Here is a 22079-nt window from a genome sequence, read left to right as displayed (position 1 = left end):
CATAAAAACAAAAATGTTCTCAATGAATAATCTTAGCCATCTACATTTGCCTAATTTAGTCCTTTTTGTCTGTGCTGTGTCAGTCTGTGTCTATAACCACAATTGGGTTACCTCTCATTTGGTTACACGCGCACGCACGCGCGCGCACACACACAAGAAATCTATGTATATAGCTAATAGAAAATATATAAATATACATAATTATCTAGAAGAAATACATGTAATCACTGGAATGGAAGCATGTAAATAAATTAATAAACTCCCTCATTCGAGGGATACTGGCATAAGGAACACACACACACACACACACACACACACACACACACACACGCACGCACGCACGCACACACACACACACACACACACAAATATATATATTGTTTTTATTGTTATCATTATAATATTTTACTTTTAGTAAGTTATCCAATGTTTTTTGATTGTTATTATATTAGCCCCCTGATGAAGACCTAAATAAAGGTTGAAAGCTTGGTATAAGTTACAAAACTTACTTGATTTGATATCCGCATCCCTGATCTCTAACTTACCGGTGAAAGTTTCATTATCCTCCCATCCATTCTATTCTAGCGGGTGTCCTACAAGGCAGCGTCCTAGCTCCTCTGCTTTATTCGCACCCCCGACCAATCTCACTTACACGGAACCTTAAATGCTTATTTATTTACATATAATTTATATTTTACCCTTATGATTCTTCCTTCTTGAAGGTGGGATAATAGGTCATCTTAAAAAACCACAACCAGTTTTTATCCACAACGTTTCGGATTTATTTCAATCCTTCCTCAGGTGAGTTAACACAATGGTTAAAAAATTTATATTTTACCTCTATTTCTTCTCTTATTCGTTCATTTTGGATCTTTTCTAATCTTGAGTAGTCTCCATTCGTAGATCCAAATACAACTAACCACTTGTGTATAATATAAATAATGAGCTCTAATAAATTATTAATTATTTATGTTCAATTTTATGTTTATTCCTTTTAATACAATTTGTCAGCTTCTCCTTTAATCTCAGGGTACTTCGAAATTATCCGACTCGATTTAAATTTTTTCACATGACTGGTAAAATCGATTTGGACGGGATATCAAGAGGAAAAGTGGAAAGCGTTTAGAAAATTGTTTGCTTTTGTGAGAGGGCGGTGAAAGGCAGTATGTGGGTTGGGTGCTTGTAGATGGTCGGGCCTATGCTGGCTGGGTGTAGGTGTGAGGGTTGAGCGGGTGAAATCAAGGGAGGGAGGGTGGCGGTGGGAGCGAGAGGGAGCTAAATGGCGACAGGGAGGGTGAGCCGGTGGTAGGAGGGTTATGAAGTCTCGGTCTCAAAGCACGTCAAGGCAGCCCTTTCAGTAATTGCCTAGGGGGAGCGATCCGGGTTCGGGGGAGGAACAGAGATGGAGAGTGGGAGAGTTGGTGGTATGAGGTGAGAGGACCCAGTTATTATGTTCTATATTTATGCCGCCCGAGGGCAAATACTAACTTGTAAAATCCAATAAAGAAGAGAAAAGCGAACGAGAACCGTTTAATTATTAATTACAGAATTGATCCTTCGCCACACTTTAACTAATTATATTTTCACGTATACGAAAAAGGTAGCGTGTGAAGACGATGTACAATTTTTTAACTCGGTAATAAATATATAGATAACCTGTGAATCGGATGCAATATAAACCTAAAAACACTGCATAGTGGTAGGTAATTAATTTCTTCTCATAATCTATGTTAATAATCTTACGGACTGAAAGGTATGAAAGGTGTTTGTCTAAGAGAATAAATTATGAGATTTCTTCATGAGGTCTACGGGGAGATGTTGATGCCTATCTCAAATCTCGCATAATGTCTAAGCAGCGATGTTAAGATTGAAAGTAAATCAAGAATATTCCGCTTAGGGTTAAATAGTGTTCTTTTCTCTTGGTGTTTTGGTTCATGCTGTGGATTGTGAAGTCACCTTCAGGAGTTGATCACTTTTCTATGAAATTTGGTTCTTTCAGAACATTCTTATCTGCTACAATTGCTCCTTTGGTCTATCGGAATTGGTTTGTCAAATACTGAAGATGGAAATGATAATATGTACGAATCTGATAGGCCAACGACTAAACTTTAGATTCATCACCACGCAAACCTCAACAGCAAATCTCACACCTTTCTACAACCCATCAAATACAAAGACAGTTTTCAGTTGATACTATCACTATGATTGTTTAAATTTGCTGTGGTTAAGAGGTGTACTAGCGAACCGTGAAGGCTCAGATAGCGCGTCCAAGAGGAAACTTCCTCCGAGTTTAACCTGACGAACCAACTCCAGGAGTAACTCCTAATGTTTAGACTTTCGAGTTGGAACCGGAGACCAAGTGCTTCATTAACTCCCGAAGCTTCGTCATCCTCATGTTGAAACTGGAGATCCAACTGCTTGAGTTACTACCAAAATTTAGACTAATCCTTGAGTTTAACCCAGAGAACCGACTGCTTGAGTAACTTCCTAAGTTTTAGACTGGCCCTCCTGTTGAAACCGAAGAACCAACTGCTTGAGCAAGTCCCTAAGTTTTAGACCGATCCTCGTGTTAAACCCAGAAAACCGACTGATTGAGTAACTCCCAAAGCTTAGTCTCATCCTCGTGGCGAAACCCGAGAATGCTTGAATATCTCCCAAAATTCAGATTAATCCCCGCTACTGCTATCCTGTCATTTAAAGGGCCGTGAAGTCCAAAACTGCGATGTTGATCAGATTAGAACGATCAAAATGACCTACATGTTCATCACCCTTAGACTTCAAGAATAACTCTCAACCTTGCAATTCCACTTATTTCTTTAGGCTTGTTAGGTTTTGCATTCCTAACGTGGGAGCATAACTGGATAAAAATAAGGCATTAGAGCTGCTGCTGCTTCTTGCATTCCCGCCTGATAAACCTTCATTTCTAAAGGTAACGTGTTAGTATTTTATCTGGGCAGTAGTTTGTTTTAAGTTGGTCACATTTTCATATCCTTACTTTGCGCATTTTTTTTTTTTTTACAGATGATAGCTCTTTGATCATACTCACGTCAGGCTCTATGTTTTTTCTCAGTTCTTGCCTTCCTGTTTGAGATGATTCAGGATAAAAGTTTTTTTAAAATGTTTTAAATCTGGCATTTTTTCTTGGAGGTTCTGTTTTTAGTTCGAAAGATAGTTCATGTCCATCAAATCATCATGCACTGTTGTCAATTTAGGGCCAGCCTACTGTTTTTTTTCCCCAAGCATTTTGTGATGAACACAAACTCGTCACTAAAAATGGCGAAATACGCGCTAGACATTGATAAATAATTTTAATAATTTACCAATGATGGCCTCTCACATTTTCGGACTTTCAGTCGATCCCTTTGGTCAATTGAAGTAGATTTTATTATATTTTTGGTATCGACGAAGTCCCATATTTTCATACACTTTTCACCTGATAAACAATCCTACAATATTTAGTATGTTGTCTTGTTACCACGACGTTTAGTTCGTATCGATTGGGCTTATTTTTGTTTATTGAACGACTGGCTTTTCGATTAATATGAAATAGAATCATTGTATATGGTAAAACGTACAATAATAAATTATTTAAGTACATATATCATTTTTACCCATGCTTTAATATTTACAATTATCTGACAGTTAATACGATATGGATGTTTGTTTAATTGTTCAACAAGTTTTTGTCAATAATGGGTAGAATAAACCACGCTGGTCAGTAAGGTTTTATAATGGTCCGGGAAGTTTCAATTGCGAGTATGAAAGAGCAAGGGAGAAGATAAAAGTAAATAAGAGACGAGAGGTGGGAGAGTCACGATTCCAACGCGACCCAGCAACTTCTTTAGCATTCTTTCATTTTTCCCTCTCTTCTTCATTTTTCATTTTGCAGCCGAGCAGTAAATCGGTCCTCATTCCAATAACTCCGCCTTTGCTTTCCAGGCCTTAATAACGAACTTAGTCCACGAACGAGAAATATTCCAACGGAACTCGTTGATTCAGATGTTACAAAGAAATCAGATATGCAATAGAATACTGCTTACAGAATTGTTGTAGGCTAATCAATACGGCTTAGAAACCTAATAATTTGTTCAGACATGATGAAGATTTTTTACACAATGGATTTTATCGTTAGAATTAATTAAGGTTTTTAGTTGAGATGAAAAAAAGTTAATGGCACGAGAGGGATTCGAACCCACAACCTTCGGCTAGATATGCCGCTGCTCTACCACTTGAGCTATCGTGACCTCGATCCGCTCGACATCAACTCCCCATCTCAGTCTCACTTATGAGTTTTCCCTCCTTTTGCCATTTTTCAATGGATCGAGGTCACGATAGCTCAGGTGGTAGAGCAGCGGCGTGTCTAGCCGAAGGTCGTGGGTTCGAATCCCTCTCGTGCCATTAACTTTTTTCCATCTCAACTAAAAACCTTAATTAATTGTCATGTATTAATTGGTCAAGCGGACCACGAAAGTAGTGAATTTATCGTTAGAGTTCGGTTTCCTGGGAATTAGTAACAATTCAGGTTATAATCGTGTGATTTTTCTCTTGATTGCTAACGATAGTTTGGCAAATACTGAGCACCGGTGAAGTTGTAGATCAATCGTGGTGGGTAATATACTCCGGCATTTAAGAGCTGTTATATCTCCCTTCTTTGCACACTAGTGAGTCTTATTCTTAGGTCATATTTTACATCACACACAGTAGTTGCTGTTTCTTCTGCTTCTTTGCAGAATCTGCATGTGCCGTGTTGGGCAGACGCCCATTCTGCAGTGTCCCGTTAAGAATCCTCTTAGGATTCACGGTTTTTTCTTCCTCCCTTTCTGTTTTCTTTTTATTTCCAAAATCTGCAAGAAGGTTCTTGGATTGTTTATGTCCAATGAGTGAATTCCCTTTTTTCCTAATTTTTATTTTTTCCTTTGTATATGGTACTCATTGGCGTGAATTCCTATGCCACAAAAGGGTTGCTTAGTTGCTATACCCTTTCCTTGCTAGGGTGTCCATCCCACTGTCCTGGGACCCTGTGACCTATCTGTTTAGTTTAGCAATTCAACACCATCTTTGAGCTAATGAATGCGCTTATCGCTTTGATCTGGCATGATAGCTATATTCTTGTTTTTATACCCTTTGTTCAGATTTAACTGGGTGCATCTCTCGTTTGCATGGGCATCAGCATGGAAATCATTTTTCCATGTGTTCTAAGTATTTGTTTCCAGGACCGAATACTGCCCCTTTACCTTATTCCCTTCTAGATTTGTCAATGTACCAACTAGACTGAGGACCTGATAGTTGTAAAATCTGACATACAAAGTTAAATGAAATTAAGGACGAAAAGTATCAACAACTCTTTAAGAAAAAAAGCTTCTAGCTTAGCTTAGCAATTTTAGAAAAAAATTACAGTACAGTTAGTTAAACTTTTACATATTCTTATAATCATATTCTGTCTCTTAGAATTTTAGCTTTTAAATTGCATTTAGGCAGTTCAGCCAAAGGGTCTGTTTTACACAATATCTGTAGCTGTATTTATAGCTAACTGCCATTCCTGATTGTATGTCAATAAAAGCAAAATATTTTAATGTGGGAACAGCAAATATACATTAGGAGTCTTCTTGATAACTTGTACGGATTGTAAAATGTTAGCTATAAAATGAACAATTTTATTATACAATACGTTCAGCAAAAAAAAATACTTTGTTTACCTGACCACTACTCGTTAACAAGCACGCTATCCAAGACGACGTAGGACGCTATGTCAGATAGCGTTCCGTTAAATCTTCGCATGCGCGCTTCAATCAGTTTAGTGTTACCGTTGACGTTAAACGTTGCACAATCTCCCTAATATGTTTGCGTTAAATTTCTTGTTTTTTTCTATATTTATTTAAATTATTGTAGCGAAGGTATCGACTTGAAGTTTAATTTTACGTTTGATCAGCATTATGGTCAAGGGGTAGAATAAAACTAAATTCCAACTTTGCCAAGCTTTCGACCCGGGCTTGAAGATCATCATCAGGGCCTATATTTTCAAACAAATTAACAAAAATTATTAGTAATTTTATAAACAAAAACAAAAACCCATTTTTAGCACAGTTAACGTAATATTGGGTTTTTTAACATTTCTAGTAGTGTCATTGATTATTTTATTTTACAAATTTAGTAGGTGAAAATTTCTTCAGTTAAATATTTTTGAAGAAAACAGGAGTGGTAACTTAATAACTTATACACAATGGAAATCTCTAACCAAAGAATTACCTCAGCTATAAGATTGAGAAGGACACGTGATAACGTAATCACACCTGTGACATCCTCTCCCTTACAAATTGTAACAAAACCGAATAAACTGGACTGATTTTTTTGAAAATTTATTTAAATTCGACATATATATCTAGATTATTTCTCAGGTATTTCAGTATAAAACACGTTTCACTTTTTGACGTTACCACGATGAGGGACTTCGTGAAATGACAGTTAACAGCGACAATAACACTGACTATGAAATATAATGAAGGTTAAACTCCATACTCATGAATTTTCGTTTAAATAATTGAATATGCTTTTTAAATACGAGCAACGTGTTAATATTGTTCTATAGTCAAATTTTTTCGACAGACAAATTTTTTTTGCAGGACTGTAAGTCCAAGTACTACGCGATTGTCCCAAGTCATTTCGATTTTAAATCAAACAAAGCGTATTTATGTGAGGTTCTGCGAGGAAGAAGACGGAACAATGCGAGGGCAATTATTTCCCCGAGGGCCGGGGATCAGCGGAGGTTCATCGACCAATAAAGCTCTCACTCTTGCCCCTCGCCTTCCTGTTCCTCTCACCTTCTCAAAAAGCGATTCTTGTCGAGATCTAAGAGGGGATTCTCCGGTGTACCACATCCCTTCTCCACAAGCCGGAGGATTTCGACTCTCCTGCTTCCTGTCTGTTAGATAGGAACCGGCTCAAGATCAACAATATACCTATTTCTTGGCAGGTCCGGTTGAACGTTGGCATAGCGATCAGATTGCAGTTGTGATAAACGAGCATTGATTACTGTTATTAAATCTATAAAACAACTTTAACAGTTTTAAGTATGTATAAATCCAAGTAATATGAACACACGAAGGCTGGTTTGTATATTTAAAAGCTGGAATATAGAAAGGAATTTTAATATATTGGGTTGGTGCAAAATGAATACAGGTTTTGAAAATTTGTTTTATTTTCGCAGGAGCTTGTCATGTTAACAAAGTAAAATCCTCAAATCTAATTTATGGAATATAATAAATATTCTTAACGGTTATCTATTATAAAAACATTTTAGTATATTAATCTTTTTTATGTAAGGTTTTGGTTGAAATGAAACAGTTAGTGCCAAGAGCGGGATTCGAACCCATGACATTCGGCTAGATACGCCGCTGCTCTTCTACTTGAAGATAACATAGATCGGACACCAATTTCCCATCTCAACCTACCTTTCGAATTTTCTCTCCGTTTTGCGATTTTTCAATCCCTTTCGTGACTCTCAAAACTAAAACCTTAATAAAAAGAATAAACGTTGAAATATTTATTATGGTCAATTATGACTGCTAAACATATATGGATAAACAACATACTTGAACCTTCACAAAAAATCCTCATAAGATCTGATAGCCACGCAGCCATTAAAGCATTAGCATGTAAAAGAACTACATCAAAATTAGCCAGTGAATGCATCCAAAACCTCCAAAACCTGGGGAAACACAACAACCTGATGATATCTTGGGTGCCAGGGCACAGAGGAATTTTGGGTATCGAGAAAGCAGACAGACTGGCCAGAGGAGGATCTGCAAGACCATGCATAGGCCTTGAACTTGATGCTTGGGATAACAAAAACAAATGTAGAATCCTCCATAGCAGAATGGATCCAAACAAAACAAAAGGAGAAGTGGATAAACTATAGCGGTGGTAGACATAGTACACTTATGATGAAATAACCCTCACTATTGACTGGTAAAATCAAGGCTGCAACTGGAGAGGGCTAACTCAGAGGAGTACTAACCGGTCACTGGCATCTACACAATATGATCATATACAACGAAGATCCCTTTTGCAGATTATGTAATGAGGAGGAGTAAACAGCCACTCATATCATTTTCGACTGCGAAGCAACAGCTCAATGGAGGTTCAACCAACCACCCAAAACTTAGGGAATGAAATTGCAGCAGCGACAGTCAATGACCTGTTACTTCTAATGAGAAGGATTGAGTCTATTGCACAGAACTAATGAACTCGGAAGGTACAATAAGCCAGAAGGCTGCAGTGCCTGGGGAGTACAAATCCTGCTTCCTAGTATCTTTATCACCATACCATACCCTCCTTTTTGCCATTTTTCAAATGTCGCGTAATCAGGTTCGATTCTCGGCGACTTCTGAAGTAGCCACAGGGAGCTGTTAGTGATGTTATACTTCGTTTTACTTATTAAATCCGTTATATTTAGTGGTCTATTGGCCAAATTACTTCTTTCAATTAATTAATATTTTTTATGTAAGGTTTTGGTTGAAATGAAAAAGTTAGTGCCACGAGCGGGATTCGAACCCACGACGTTAGGCTATGCACTCGAGCTATCGTGACTTCGATCCACTCTGACACCAACTCCCCATCTCAACCTACAACTTTCGAATTTTCCCTCCTTTTTGCAATTTTTCAGATGTTTAATCAGGATTCGATTCTCGGCGACATATGAGGTCATGATAGCTTCAGTGGTTAGAGGAGCGGCGTATTGAGCCGAAGGTCGTGGGTTCGAACCCCGCTCGTGACACTAACTTTTTCATTTCAACCAAAACCTTACATAAAAAATATTAATTAATTGAAAGAATTAATTTGATCAATAGACCACTAAATGTAATGGTTTTTAGTTTATATTGAATTTTATAAGAGTGAGGACCTGCGAAATTAAACATGTTCAAACTAGATTTTCGATCAATTTAATTATTATCCAAATTTAAAGTATTTAAGGAAGAGCGGTCCAAACCGCGCATAACATCAATACAGTTTGGGGGGAGGGAAGCATTAGCGAATGCACGGTGGTGAGATGGCTTCAGAGATTTCGATCTCGAAGACAGAGAAGACCGTCCATTGTGGAGACCAACTCAAAACGTTGATTGAAGAAAATTTACGTTCAAACAAGAAATTGAGGAAGAGCTTAGTGTTGACCATTCACCGTTGTTCGCCATCTGGAGCGAATTAGTAAAAAAGCTCGACGAGTGGGTATCGCATGAACTAACGGAAGCTCAAAGAAATCGGTGCTTTGTAATCTGCACACATTCACCACCAAAGTGATCCATTTTAAAAAACCCTTTTTCAAGGATATTTTAAGTTAATGAGTCATTTTTCATCTCTTCTATTAAACAGCATCGCAAATTTTGTTCAAGTACATTTGTGTACAAGTTCAACAGGCGTTTGCAGTTGTTAAATTTAGTTTGCTAGTATGATAATTTTGTAATATCAAACTATTCAAGTTAAGCTCGCCGTGTAAACCGGCTGTAGATAATTTAATTTGAAGTACTTTCATACTATAGGAAAGCATTGTTAATATTGCTTGTTGATGGTGTAATATAAAAATACTCTTTCGACCTAGACTTTTAGAAACAAAAGCTTTTTTTACCCATTACCCAGGAAAGAAAAAGCAATAAATAATGGAACAATAATTGAAATTTCACAATTAAGATTAATAGAAAGGAAAGTATTACACGGACATTAAATGGCCTCATCATTGTCTGATCCCGCTCGCTTAGAGAAAACGCCGTTTCCCTTTTTGAATTAAACTCGAACATTAAAACATGTAATTTATGAAAGTTAGTAGAAAAGCTGTGCCGCCAAGAATAAGGTTATAAAACTGCGGAGTTATAAACTCTTTCCAATTATAAACCTTTACTGCTCGGAGAGTACGTATTTTTTTTTATAATACCATCGACCCTGGTCGGTAGAATACAAAGGCCGTTCGCTTCACATATCACTTCTAAACCGACCTATTTTCTAGCATAAACTTTTTCCTATAGATGTCCAGCACGGACATGCAAAAACCTGTCTTGATGCCTTAGCCTTACTGTATTTTATAAATTAATGTTTTGTTTGTCAATGGGTTGTCAAAAGAATCATCGGAAAAACAAAGCCTTGTTTTGGACTGAACATACCATTGATAACTTTACTTGGTCACTATCATATGTTCCTCATTCAAGATGGCGTGAAACCAAGACGATAGAGAGGAATAGACGGGTCCAATAAAATGATCACTGTTGATTAGTTCATTCACTAGCAGGCAGACCAGCAAACACCCCCAAATTTACCCCTACCATCAACAGCCAGGTCATTTAAGCTTCGGACAAATAGTTTTTTCCAACTCACATCATACTCTTAAGTACATTTTTTCCTATAACAATAATATGGGAGGTGCTGAGGTCATCGTCGGCCCTCTGCCTGCAGCCACCTAAGCGATTCAATATATTACATTCTGTTACTCGGCTTTTATATGAAAACTAAGTCGATAACTGTAAACCGAAAATGGTAGCCTCTCAGTTGTACTTCAGGTAGTCAACTACAGAATATAAAACATGCAGTACACATGTATAAGTATGTATATAACTTCGCTACCTTATAAAAACTTACAGCTGGTCACATTCAAACCCTTAGAGTACACCATATACCTCGGGCCGGGGTTGAACCGACTCCATTCTCGCTAATAACTAACTTTTACTCTCCAGACAACGCACACTCAGCTCAGAGTACTCCATATCCCCCGGGGCGGGGTTGAACCGCATCCATTCTCGCTAATAACTAACTTTTACTCTTCAGACATCGCACACTCACCTCAGAGCACTCCGAATTCCTCGGGCGGGTTTCCTTTTACGCAAATAAATAACATTAATTTTAATAAATCAACATAGACAGAGCAATATACATTTAAAAATCCCTATAGCCCTGAGCTACCGGAACAGCGATCTTTCTATACATACGATTTAGTGGGGCGACTCACTATTTCACCATGACCTTATAAACAATGCAACTAATTAATAAGAGATTAATAACTCAAACAAAAAAAACCGCGAGTGATGACAGACCGAGTAGTGGCCGTGTACCGGTTCAACATAATTAATAAGAGTCCATGCGATATTCAATATTCCATCATCTGTCAGACATTGGACATTTTCAGAATAAATTTATCATAAAAAACATCTTTCTCTGCACGCCGGACGTTCATGCTGAGTACGTACCTGAAACGCCTATTTTGTAGTTCAACCATTCGCAGCGTTCAACCAATCTTTTCTTGGATGTAATTAAGATGAAGAAATAATGAACAACAATCAAACACTTGACAGACAACGAAACTGGCCCCATTTTCTTCAGCGGGGAACACATTTACCTGACGCAACGCAATCCGATGTACAATTTTATATAAGAATCTATTACCCACGAGCACTTTTGTCTGACATGGCGCAGCACCACTCTACACAGCGTGTTGGCACCAAAATCTCCATGTCTTATTTTCGTCGAGTAGCGTCAGGTAGTCTTACGAAAATACATGCCAAACCAACATTTTGTTCCTTTCCTTTTCTAGCATTTTTGACTCATCATTTCAAACCTGTTAGATTTTTTTATTTAGCATTCTAATTGAATCAATAATGTAGCATTTATGGATATTTGACCATTTTTGCTTAAAAGGTTCGTAGGACATGTTTTTTTACGTTTTTTTTTTTTTCAAGAAAAACCCCCAAAAAAATCTAAAAATTTGTATTCTTTTCCGATTTAAAAGGCTCGTAGGACAAGTTTTTTCAAGAAAAACGCAAAAAACCAAAAAAAAAAATCGAAAAATTTCTAGTCTTTTTCGATTTAAAAGGCTCGTAGGACACGTTTTTTAATTTTTTTTTTTCGAGAAAAACGCTCCCCCCCCAAAAAAAAATAAATAAAACAAAAATTTTTTATTGCCTTTTTCGATGTAAAAGGCTCGTAGGATATTTTTTTAGGTTTTTTTTTTTTTTCAAGAAAAACGAAAAAACCCCAAAAATCGAAAAAGGTTTTATTGTATTTTTCGATGTAAAAGGCTCGTAGTACATGTTTTTTTACGTTTTTTTCAAGAAAAACGCAAAAAACCCAAAAAAATCGAAAAATTTCTATTCTTTTTCGATTTGAAAGGCTCGTAAGACACGTTTTTTCCAGAAAAACGCAAAATACCCCCCTAAAAAAAAAATAATAAATAAAAAATAAACGAAAAATTTTTTATTGCTTTTTTCGATGTAAAAGCCTCGTAGGGCACATTTTTTTTTTCTTCAAGAAAAACGCAAAAAACCCCCAAAAAATCGAAAAATTTCTAGTCTTTTTCGATTTAAAAGGCACGTAGGACGTTTTTTTACATTTTTTTCCAGAATAATGCAAAATAACCCCCCCCCCCAAAAAAAAAAAAAAAATAAATAAATAAATAAAATAAAATAAAACGAAAAATTTTTTATTGCCTTTTTCGATGTAAAAGGCTTGAAGGATATGTTCTTTTACGTTTTTTTTTCCAAGAAAAACCAAAAAATTGAAAAAAGTTTTATTGTCTTTTTTGATGTAAAAGGCTCGTAGGACATGTTTTTACGTTTTTTTCAAGAAAAACGCAAAAAAACCCAAAAAATCGAAAAAATTCTAATGTCTTTTTTACTATGCTTCAAACACTAATTGTTATTGATGATAGAAAAAATTATCATTCTGAGGTCCACTGCTAATAGACATGGATGTAAATTCACACATAAATGATCGTAGTAGGTTTTAAACCAAATTTTTGTGTTTTGTTTTCGAACGGATATTGCAACAAAAATGTATGAAGGTATTTTTTAAACAAAACAGAAACATCTCATATCAAGTTTCCTGTAAATAAAACCTAAGAATGTCTTTATGTTCAGGTTCTTATTTTCTTCTGCGACAAAAGGCGTTATACAAAATATTGCAACATTTGTGAAATGAAAAAAGCATGTTATTGTATGAGGTAGGCGATATTTGAGGTGTAAGGTAATGGTGGCAGGGGTGGCCAAGAGCATGTCGCAGTCGTATCGACCGAGTTTCACAGCTTTGTCAACATCACTTAGGAAATTAGTTTATTCTCCGTCAAAGCCGCATCGGCCTTCCTCGGATATGATTTTTATCCCACTAGGTACAAATTAAGCCGGAAAAATACTTTTTTTTCTTGTTGAACAAAATATGAAATGGCGGTTCGAAAATTTCCGATTCGCCTGACGATAGCATTTATAAATTTGTAATCCCCTGTTGTTGATTTGAATCCATTTAGTATGCCCAGGGCTCACGCGAGTCTTACTCTTACCTCCTTAAAAATCATTATTAACTTTGCAGAGCAGTTGTTAATTTTTATCCCATACCATTCATTTTATTTTGAGCTTACTCAGCCTTTCGTTTTACCCATTATCGGCGTTGCTCAACGGGACAAGAAAAATGTTATTTAATACCGTTCAATTAATTGAGGTTTATAGTTGAGATAAAAAAGTCAGTGTCACGAGCGGGATTCGAACCCACGATCTTCGGCTTGAAACGCCGCTGCTCTACCACTTGAGCTATCGTGCCTTCTATCCATTCGGACACTAACTTCCCATCTCAACTCCTTTTGAATTTTCCCTCCTTTTTTGCCATTTTTCAAATTATCTCAACTAAAAACCTTAATTAATTAAAAGATATTAATCGGTCAAGCGGATCACGAAAACTAGTAAATTTAATAAGTAAAAATGAAGTATACTTCACTAAAGCTCTCCGTGGCCATTTCATTTGTCGCCGAGAATCAAATAGATTACACGACATTTGAAAAATGGCAAAAAAGGAGGGAAAATTCAAAAGATGGGGGTTGAGATGGGAAGTTAGTGTCCGAGTGGATCGAAGTCACGATAGCTCAAGTGGTAGAGCAGCGGCGTATTGAGCCGAAGGTCGTGGGTTCGAATCCCGTTCGTGCACTGACTTTTTTATCTTCAGTCGTTACTATAGTTTGTTGGTGTGATAAATAGTTGAGATTAATTTCTTCCTTTAAGAACTGATCGGTTTCAAACTGGAAGCAAATGCCGGTGGACAAAAAGAGAATACCGACAACGATCTTGCAAGCAAAATTTCAAGGGATTTTGTTCTAAATTGTGCAATTCTTTCTTGAGGTTTTTTTTATTTATGGTTTATTTTACTCCATTACTGTACTTTTCGCAAATAAAATGATTATTTGACTACATGGAAAACAAAGTAAGTTGATGTTTGAAAATAAACTTACCATTTACAATAGAATTGTCAGACCCATCGACTTACGTACCTTAACTTAACCTCGCTACCACCAAGCAATCTACTCTAGATCGAATCAAACAGTACAAAGTCCTTTCCCCGTCTTTAATCAGGCACGGCATAAAGGCCTTGGATATTCTATTTGTAAAAGAACTCGATCCCGATTCCAAAAGTTCCAAAGCAAGCAAAACTTCTTCAACCCACCTGGTTGAAAAGCCAGTGGCCCAAAGAATCCTTGTAACAAAAAAATTACTTTATAGAACAAAAAAATTATTCATAGAAAGATGAATAAAAAAAAGGAGAAAAAGTGAAAAGGAGATAGTTACATCTGTTTAGCATTGCCTCTCAAGAATATAAAGAAATTAAGTCTACTTTTAAGAAGAATGCGAACGATTGGCGCCGCAGAGTATGGTGCGACCTACCTGAAGATATGTCATGAGTTCTGAGTCATGACAGCTACTATAACAGTACATTTAAAACTAGTAAACGCGTATGGGTGCATATAAACAACCACACGTATATATGAATGTATTTATTAGCGCGAATGATGAAGTATGCGTGAGGCTGTGAGGGATTATTAAGTACCCACAGCCCACCGAATTAGGTTTAGATAATTTAACAACGGTATAGAGATGTGAGGGAAGGGCTCGACGACATCCGTTGAACCCGCCGAGTGGGAATGTATTTATTAGCGTGAGTGGTTAAGCATGAGTGGACGGGTCTGCCGAGGAATATCGAGTACTCCGCAGACTTGTCTAAGGTTAGTTAGGTTAAGGAATAATTGGAATGTAATAGGCTCGCGAAACGCTGGCCAATAAAAATGCAATTTTGCCAATTTTAATTGTAAATACGGTATGAAAGGTTACTCAGAATGAACGTATTTATTGGCGCGAATGACGAATGTTGGCGTGGAGTCTCTCACCAAGCCGACCCCCAGTTAGTTTTGGGGGTGGGTACTCTGGGTCATTTGTACTCTGAGACCTGCCAAATTTAGGTTAGATTAAAATATTATTGTAGCATGAGTGTGTATGTATGTAATATGTCGTCTAGGAATGAAGGTAAATAAACATAATAATAACAAAATACTAATAAACAAATGGATCGTTTGCGAGGAGCCGGCAAAAAAAAAAAAAAAAAAAAAAAAACTAGATAAAAGGTATATAATGCTTAAGCTGAATAAATAAATAAATGACTAATATTTATTTATATCAAGATCGTGTTTTGTAATTGTGATTTATTTGTCTTAAATTTGTGATTTGATTAAATTAGGTGATTCTACTTAACCGGTTTTCTTACTTGTGGATTGGAATTATTTGCTATTTACCATGCTTTAAAAACATCTCATCTTTATTTAAAAAAAAATAATAAAATAAATAATTCAATAAATTATAATCGTTATAGATACAAAAGCGTTTGGTTCTATTCATATGTAAATCCATTGAAACTTCTCGGACTTATTTATAACTAGACTTGACAGTTGATTTGAGTCCATCAGAAAAATCGGTCAAAATATACAAAACCCTTTTGTAAATAAAAATACACCCAGTATGAGAATAATAATTTCTTCGGCACTGGAAGGTTTTACGGAACAGACGGCAAAGAAAATCTGAATGCATTATGGAATCGACCCCGCTTTCGCTGGAAATTAATACGGAAAGGGGAAAAATAAATTGTTAGAAGGGGACACGACAGATATACCTCCTCATATTTTTCCCTGGATGCGATATTTCAGGAGAGGGGCTCGAATGTTACCTGGACGCATATATATCGTGTTGGACTTGATATATTGCCGTTTCTCCGCAGCCGCAAACTCCACATTGTCTTCCCTATATTTCTCCTCGTCGGGCAGTAATATTTTTTTTTTTACAAAACACGAATACACAATTGCCAATTTGCGTTAATCCACAACAACTGGAAAGATTTATCGCCGGTGTGTCACCGGAACTTTGGAAGAAAAATGACAAACTTACCCTAATTATTCTGGATCCACGACTCCGATTGTCAAAATTTGATTTAATGTATAAAATCCCTGGCGAAACATTGCATACAATATGAGTCAATGAAAGGATATTATAAATCATATTTGTTTTTCTCTGTAGAAAAACACATATTTGAGGTAATCGGATCAAAAAAATTGGCTGCCCCTAAACACCGGTATTTATTTACACTGCCTTATGTTTATTTGCACTAGCCATTTATCAAATTTTCAAAAAAATCATCTATTATTAGAAATTTAAATTTGCGAATCCGTGTATTTCTGATGTTTAGTCGGTCAAACCAACATTCTAACCACTTTTGTATGGTCTGTATGAATCCACCAATGAAGATGGCGGGAAATTTAAATGGAGTGGCAGAACAGAATGATTGAAAACAAGCAAAGGTTTCTTTACTACATCCTATAATCCTCAAAATATTGCAAAGGAGAAAAATAATTCTGGGGAACATAAGATACAATGTGATATACATATTCAAAACACGAAGGGACTGGATCAGGCATTTTCTGTACAATCCCAAAACATAAGCAATCATACTCATTCGGAAAGTACACCTCGGTCTTTCAAGCTGAATTACATACAATCAATGCTTGTGCTTTGGAAAATGTTAAGAGAGGTTACACTGGCAAAAAAATCCTCATAAGGTCTGATAACCAAGCAGCCACTAAAGCATTAGCATGTAAAATAATAACATCGAAATTAGTCTAGAATGAATTTTGTAAATGCCCAAAACATGAGAGTTAAACTCGTTAAGGAAGTACACCCCAATCTTTTAAGATGAAATACATCAACGCTTGTGCCTTAGAAAATCTTAAAAGAGGTTACACTGGCAGAAAAATCCTCATAAGATCGGATATCGAAACAGCTATTAAAATATTAGCATATAAAAAAATCACATCGAAATTAGCCAGTCATCAAAAATTTCCAAAACCTGGGGAAACAACAACCTGTTGATCCCTTGGATACCAGGACACAAAGGCATTTTCGGTATCGGAAAAGCACACTGGCCAGAGGAGGATCTGCAACACCATATACAGGCTCTGAACCTATTCTTAGGATAACAAAAACAAACAGAATCCTCCATCACAGAATGGATCCAAAAAAGACAAAAGGAGAAGTGGATAAACTTTAGAGGTGTTAGACACAGTAAACTTATGTTAACATAACCCTCACCAAGTCTGGGAAATTGACTTCTACAGTTAGAGAGAGCTATAGTCAGAGGAGTGATAAGAAATCGATCACAGACATCTAGGAAAACATCTGTACAACGTGGGCATGCTCAATAATAAACCCCACTCTTCTACTTTCATCAACCTCATCATTACACTATAGGTTCATCACCCCGTAGAACATTCTTTACGTACATTTTTTTCTAATTTACATATCATTCAGTTAATGGATACTCGATATTCATCCATTATCTTTTATATGACTAACCTAATTGATCGATGAGGTTTCAATAATCCATTGCCTTCTCAGATTACACATTCACGCCAATAAATACATTCATTCTCCACACAACAAACCTATCGTTATTGTATACAATAAAACAAAGCTGTTTCCTCCAAGAGCGGAACACGGGACCCAGATACACGCTGCCGTGCTCAATTGTCGTATCTGGTTACATTCCTACGCGCTCTCTATATGGAGCCAAGGAATTGAACCCTTCAATTAAGTGGGACACACACCTTTATCTGCATGCCGGACACATACGCGGGCGTTGGCCGAAAACTAAGAATTCTTCTTATCCATACTCTATTTATTATTTTTCCGACAAATTAAGAGACACGTCCTCATTGATGAGGCAGTTAGTATTATTCAACCATAATTTAAACATATTGGGCAGCAATAATGAAATTCCTCTAATACAATAAATGGTCCCTTAAAAATCAAGGGTGAATAAAAAAAAAAAAAAAAAAATTTTGGTTTTATTTTCTTTCAAATTTACATAAATCACTTAAAATTAAAAGTTTGTTGGAAAAATTTTCAGTTCAAATCAGATGACACAATAGTACTTTTTTTGGGGATAAAATTGTACTAAACTGTGGATAAATAATTTCCTCTTACAAAAACTGACTAATAGCTATGTGACTACTTTTCTTTTTTTTATTTATTTATTTTTTACGAGGGTATTTCAATTACGAGGTTATATGAACCCTCGGGCTGCCTATGTTTTTGAAAAAAAGCCCATTTGTAAGTATGTCGGGTTCGAATGCAGAATGCAGGGCCGCTGGATTCGAACCCGGGACCTTTACCTTACAGTGATGAGCGCCGTTCAATGCCTAAACCGTTGCGGCCACCGACGCCCCCAGTGCCTACTTTTAAACCTAGAAAAAGCTAACGCCATGACCTGGTCTCTGACCACCATCCCAAATGAAATATCCAGGCTAAGATCGCTGCTTCCTTCTTTCTTCAGAGTGAATACGTAAAAACATGATATAAAAAAATTAATTCAAAAAATATATGTACGTGGTAGTTTTAATTATATACATCAAGTATAAAATAAACATAATTTTAAAGTATTTTGATTTCTCATTTAATCAACTGTATTTTTCCGTGTATATTTCTTTCATGTTATTTTGTGTGTTTTGTATATTTAATTTTTTTTATACAAACTTCAGTTTTATAAAATATTTAGAATTAATTATATAAAAGGACAACTTCAGCTCAAGTAAAACTTTAACATGACAAGGTAGATGTAAATATTTATTATTTAGTTTTGGCTTTGGTCAATCATTAATTTTTTTCAATATTTTACTTTGATCAGTGTTCTTGGTTACAATAAGTTTGGATAATTTTATATTTTAAAAAGTGCTAATTGAATTGATGAAGAAGATGTGTGGACAGAGATGATGAGAATCCTTCCTCTACTTGATAGTCCACGACCATCCTGTCTTTATTGTATGTTGGACCATGATGATAGGGGTAACGTAGTGCTAATTAAACCACCCTATTGTACTGATAATTACACCTTTAATAGAACTACAGTGAAAGAGAACCCGACAAAGTTGGTCTCCTAAAAACCCGAAACCTACATCGGATACTTTTAACCTTTAACGTGCATTTTTTGTTATAATTCATACTTTAATTTTCAATTTGGAAAGAAAGGTCAGCGTAAAAGGCAAGACACGAAACATGCTAACATTTCTGGCCGAATAAAAGGTTTTGAGTCAACGGTGTGAAACAGGCCCGGCCGGGATGAATGTGTACAACAATAGAGTCACGTCTGATGACTCCACCCACGAGGGGCTGGGGACTGCAATCAGGCCCTGGTGATTCGACACAGACAACATCGTCTCCGAGATCTATGTGTACGTGTGCCATTAGACGCCCCTCCTAGCCTTCCGAGGAATGCCAAACGCCACGAGTCCGTTTCTATCACTAGCAACCCACCGCGAGACTAATTGTCATTGTTGACTTACAGGTTCCGAATCATTAATGACCGGAAGATCATGATAAGTTTTTATCATTTTATTATTTCAGAAGGCCTCTACTGTGTGTTCTTCACAACTTTGTAAATCTTTAATTTGACTTCGAACCGGAGTACACACACCTCTTAACAGGCTTCTTTTAAATATTGTATATGTACTCTATACTTATTCGTTGATATTACAAATGTTATTACAAAACTTTTTTCATACGGTACAGCAGTAACACTAAAGCCAGCGCTGTATCCGGAAGGTCATATGGCATGAGAAAACCAGCCAATGCTTGCACTCATTGTAAGGAATCAAGGAGGTCTGATGCCCATTGTCGATTAAGGATGGGATATGTAGAGAGAGCTCGAGTAGTAAGCTTAGAATGGTTCGAGAGGTTGGTGTGAACCTTTTCGAATCGGGAACGGATCAGTTTGTTAACAAAAGGACTGTTGAGGTCGTTGTGAATAGTGAGGTTGGTCACATAGTGACAAGCATTAAAAATTAGTCTGAGGACTTTCGATCGAAAGGATTGGATGCGTTGGATGTTAGATGGCAGAACCCCAATAGTACCACTCCATATGTCCAAAGGGGCTGTAGTAAAGTCTTACATAATTTTAGTTTAGTTTTGTCGGTCAAGTTGAATTTCTGTCCAAGAAGTCTTCGTAGTTGTTAAATTCTTCTATTGAGTTGTCTCTTAAGTCAGTGTAGGACTGACTAATTTCGTCATTCAATCTTGTCCTCCACTTTTTCCCAGTATTCGATAAGCTCAAGGTGTTCTTGGATGTCTGATGTAGGTTGGATAGGATTTGAGGATGAAATTGCTCGGTTTAGTGTGGTGGTGATGATGGTATTACGTTGTGCAGGGTAGGTCAGGAATATAGATGAGGATAAAGGATGGGACCAAGAATGCCCCCATGTGAAACGCCGGCTTGTAAAAGTGTCCTCCTCGAACTCGTAGCCCCAAATCACTTTGAAGCAGCGGTTAGGTAGAATTTCAGGATAAGGTTAAGGAGTGGGTTTAAGTGAATTTAAGTTAAATCGTGCCCAGGTGCCGACTACCAAAAGAATTAACAAATTAATAAACAGAAAACAAATTTGGATTGGAAATTCAACACTGAAGATTGCTGAAACGGAAACATTTCAGACAGACCAAAGTGACCGTTAAAATCTAATCTGCAGGTTCATCATTCAGCCAAAAAGGGAAAAAAGGAGGGAAAATTCAAAAGGTTGGGTTGAGATGGGAAGTTAGTGTCCGAGTCACGATAGCTCAAGTGGTAGAGTAGCGGCGTATAGTGGAAGGTCGTGGGTTCGAATCCCGCTCGTGACACTGACTTTTATCTCAACTAAAAACCTTAATTAATTGAAAAATATTAATTGATTAAGCAGACTACGAAAACTAGTGTATTTGTTTAACGTTATTTAAAAACGTACTATTGGATATTGATTTACACTTTTGTTACATTTACCCGGGTTCCAATCAAGAACTTGAAAGGTTTCAAAGTGCCAACGGTCGTGAATATCGCACCGGTTCTCTGTTTTCTTCTCATTTCCCCTATTGGACAGCGTAATCCCCGAGAGCTCTCGTGTCGTTTATTGAAAAATACAATGCCCGACTTAATTTAAAGGATGCAATGTAAAAAGGGGGGTTCTTAATGGGCGGTGGTGGTGTTAAATTGAGGATTCAAGTCACGGATCTATGGACCTATCGTCCTTGACATTCCTCCTTCATATCCTACCACATAATGATCGAGCGCACTATCATTAACACCATTAATTCATTTTCCGACTAATGTTTCTGTCTTAAAATTAAAGAATTGGACAAGTTTTCACTCCATGATAAACTGGAGAAAGCACATAAGAAACTTTATATTTCTTTTCGGGTAAATGACATTTCAAAATGGGCCAAATTTCAATATAATCTTTCCTATTACAGAGAAGCAGTTTAATATATTTAAACATTTTTCGGTCCACACTTCACTGTTACATAATACATAAATTGAGAGAAGATTACAAGGTTGGGCACGTAGAAATAAATTCTCAATGAGTCCGCTATCGAAAAGGAGAAAATAGTTATCTTGAATCCATCAATGCTCATGTTCAACTAGTTTTACATCAGAGGAGTCAAAAAATTTTCTTACTAACAATGTTTTTTCGTTTTATTTAAACACTTGGCATTGTGATTTTGTTGAAAAGTTGTCAGCGGTTTTTTCTCATCTTTGATCAACGAGGCCCCCCATTATCTCTGTACCTTTGATCAGAGTGGTTTCGGCATTTTCTTATCCTTTGAAAAAGTACGAATGCACTTGTCAGGGGTAGCAATTCTGTTAACCAAGTGACGACCTGGTCTAATTAAGAGAACTGTAACAGCTTCATTTTAATGGTTCAACGTTTATTCTTTCTACAAATGAAAAAT

General features: G+C 36.6%; 1 protein-coding gene and 2 non-coding genes across 10 annotated transcripts in view; 2 read left to right on the top strand and 1 right to left on the bottom strand.

Moving 5' to 3' along the window:
* The window catches only part of LOC106668411 (protein groucho), a 194656-nt gene that overhangs the window by 120660 nt on the left and 51917 nt on the right, over nucleotides 1–22079 (top strand). The window lies entirely within an intron of this gene.
* Trnad-guc lies at nucleotides 4326–4398 on the top strand. The gene has a single exon. It is a non-coding gene; the product is annotated as a tRNA-Asp (tRNA).
* Nucleotides 13491–13563, bottom strand: Trnae-uuc. Its single transcript has one exon. It is a non-coding gene; the product is annotated as a tRNA-Glu (tRNA).

This window comes from Cimex lectularius, unplaced genomic scaffold (genome assembly GCF_000648675.2).
Source record: "Cimex lectularius strain Harlan isolate CLEC.00 unplaced genomic scaffold, Clec_2.1 scaffold67, whole genome shotgun sequence".
NCBI lineage: Eukaryota > Metazoa > Arthropoda > Insecta > Hemiptera > Cimicidae > Cimex > Cimex lectularius.
The sequence above is the reverse complement of the archived record's forward strand: the minus strand, read 5'-3'. Positions and strand labels throughout refer to the sequence as shown.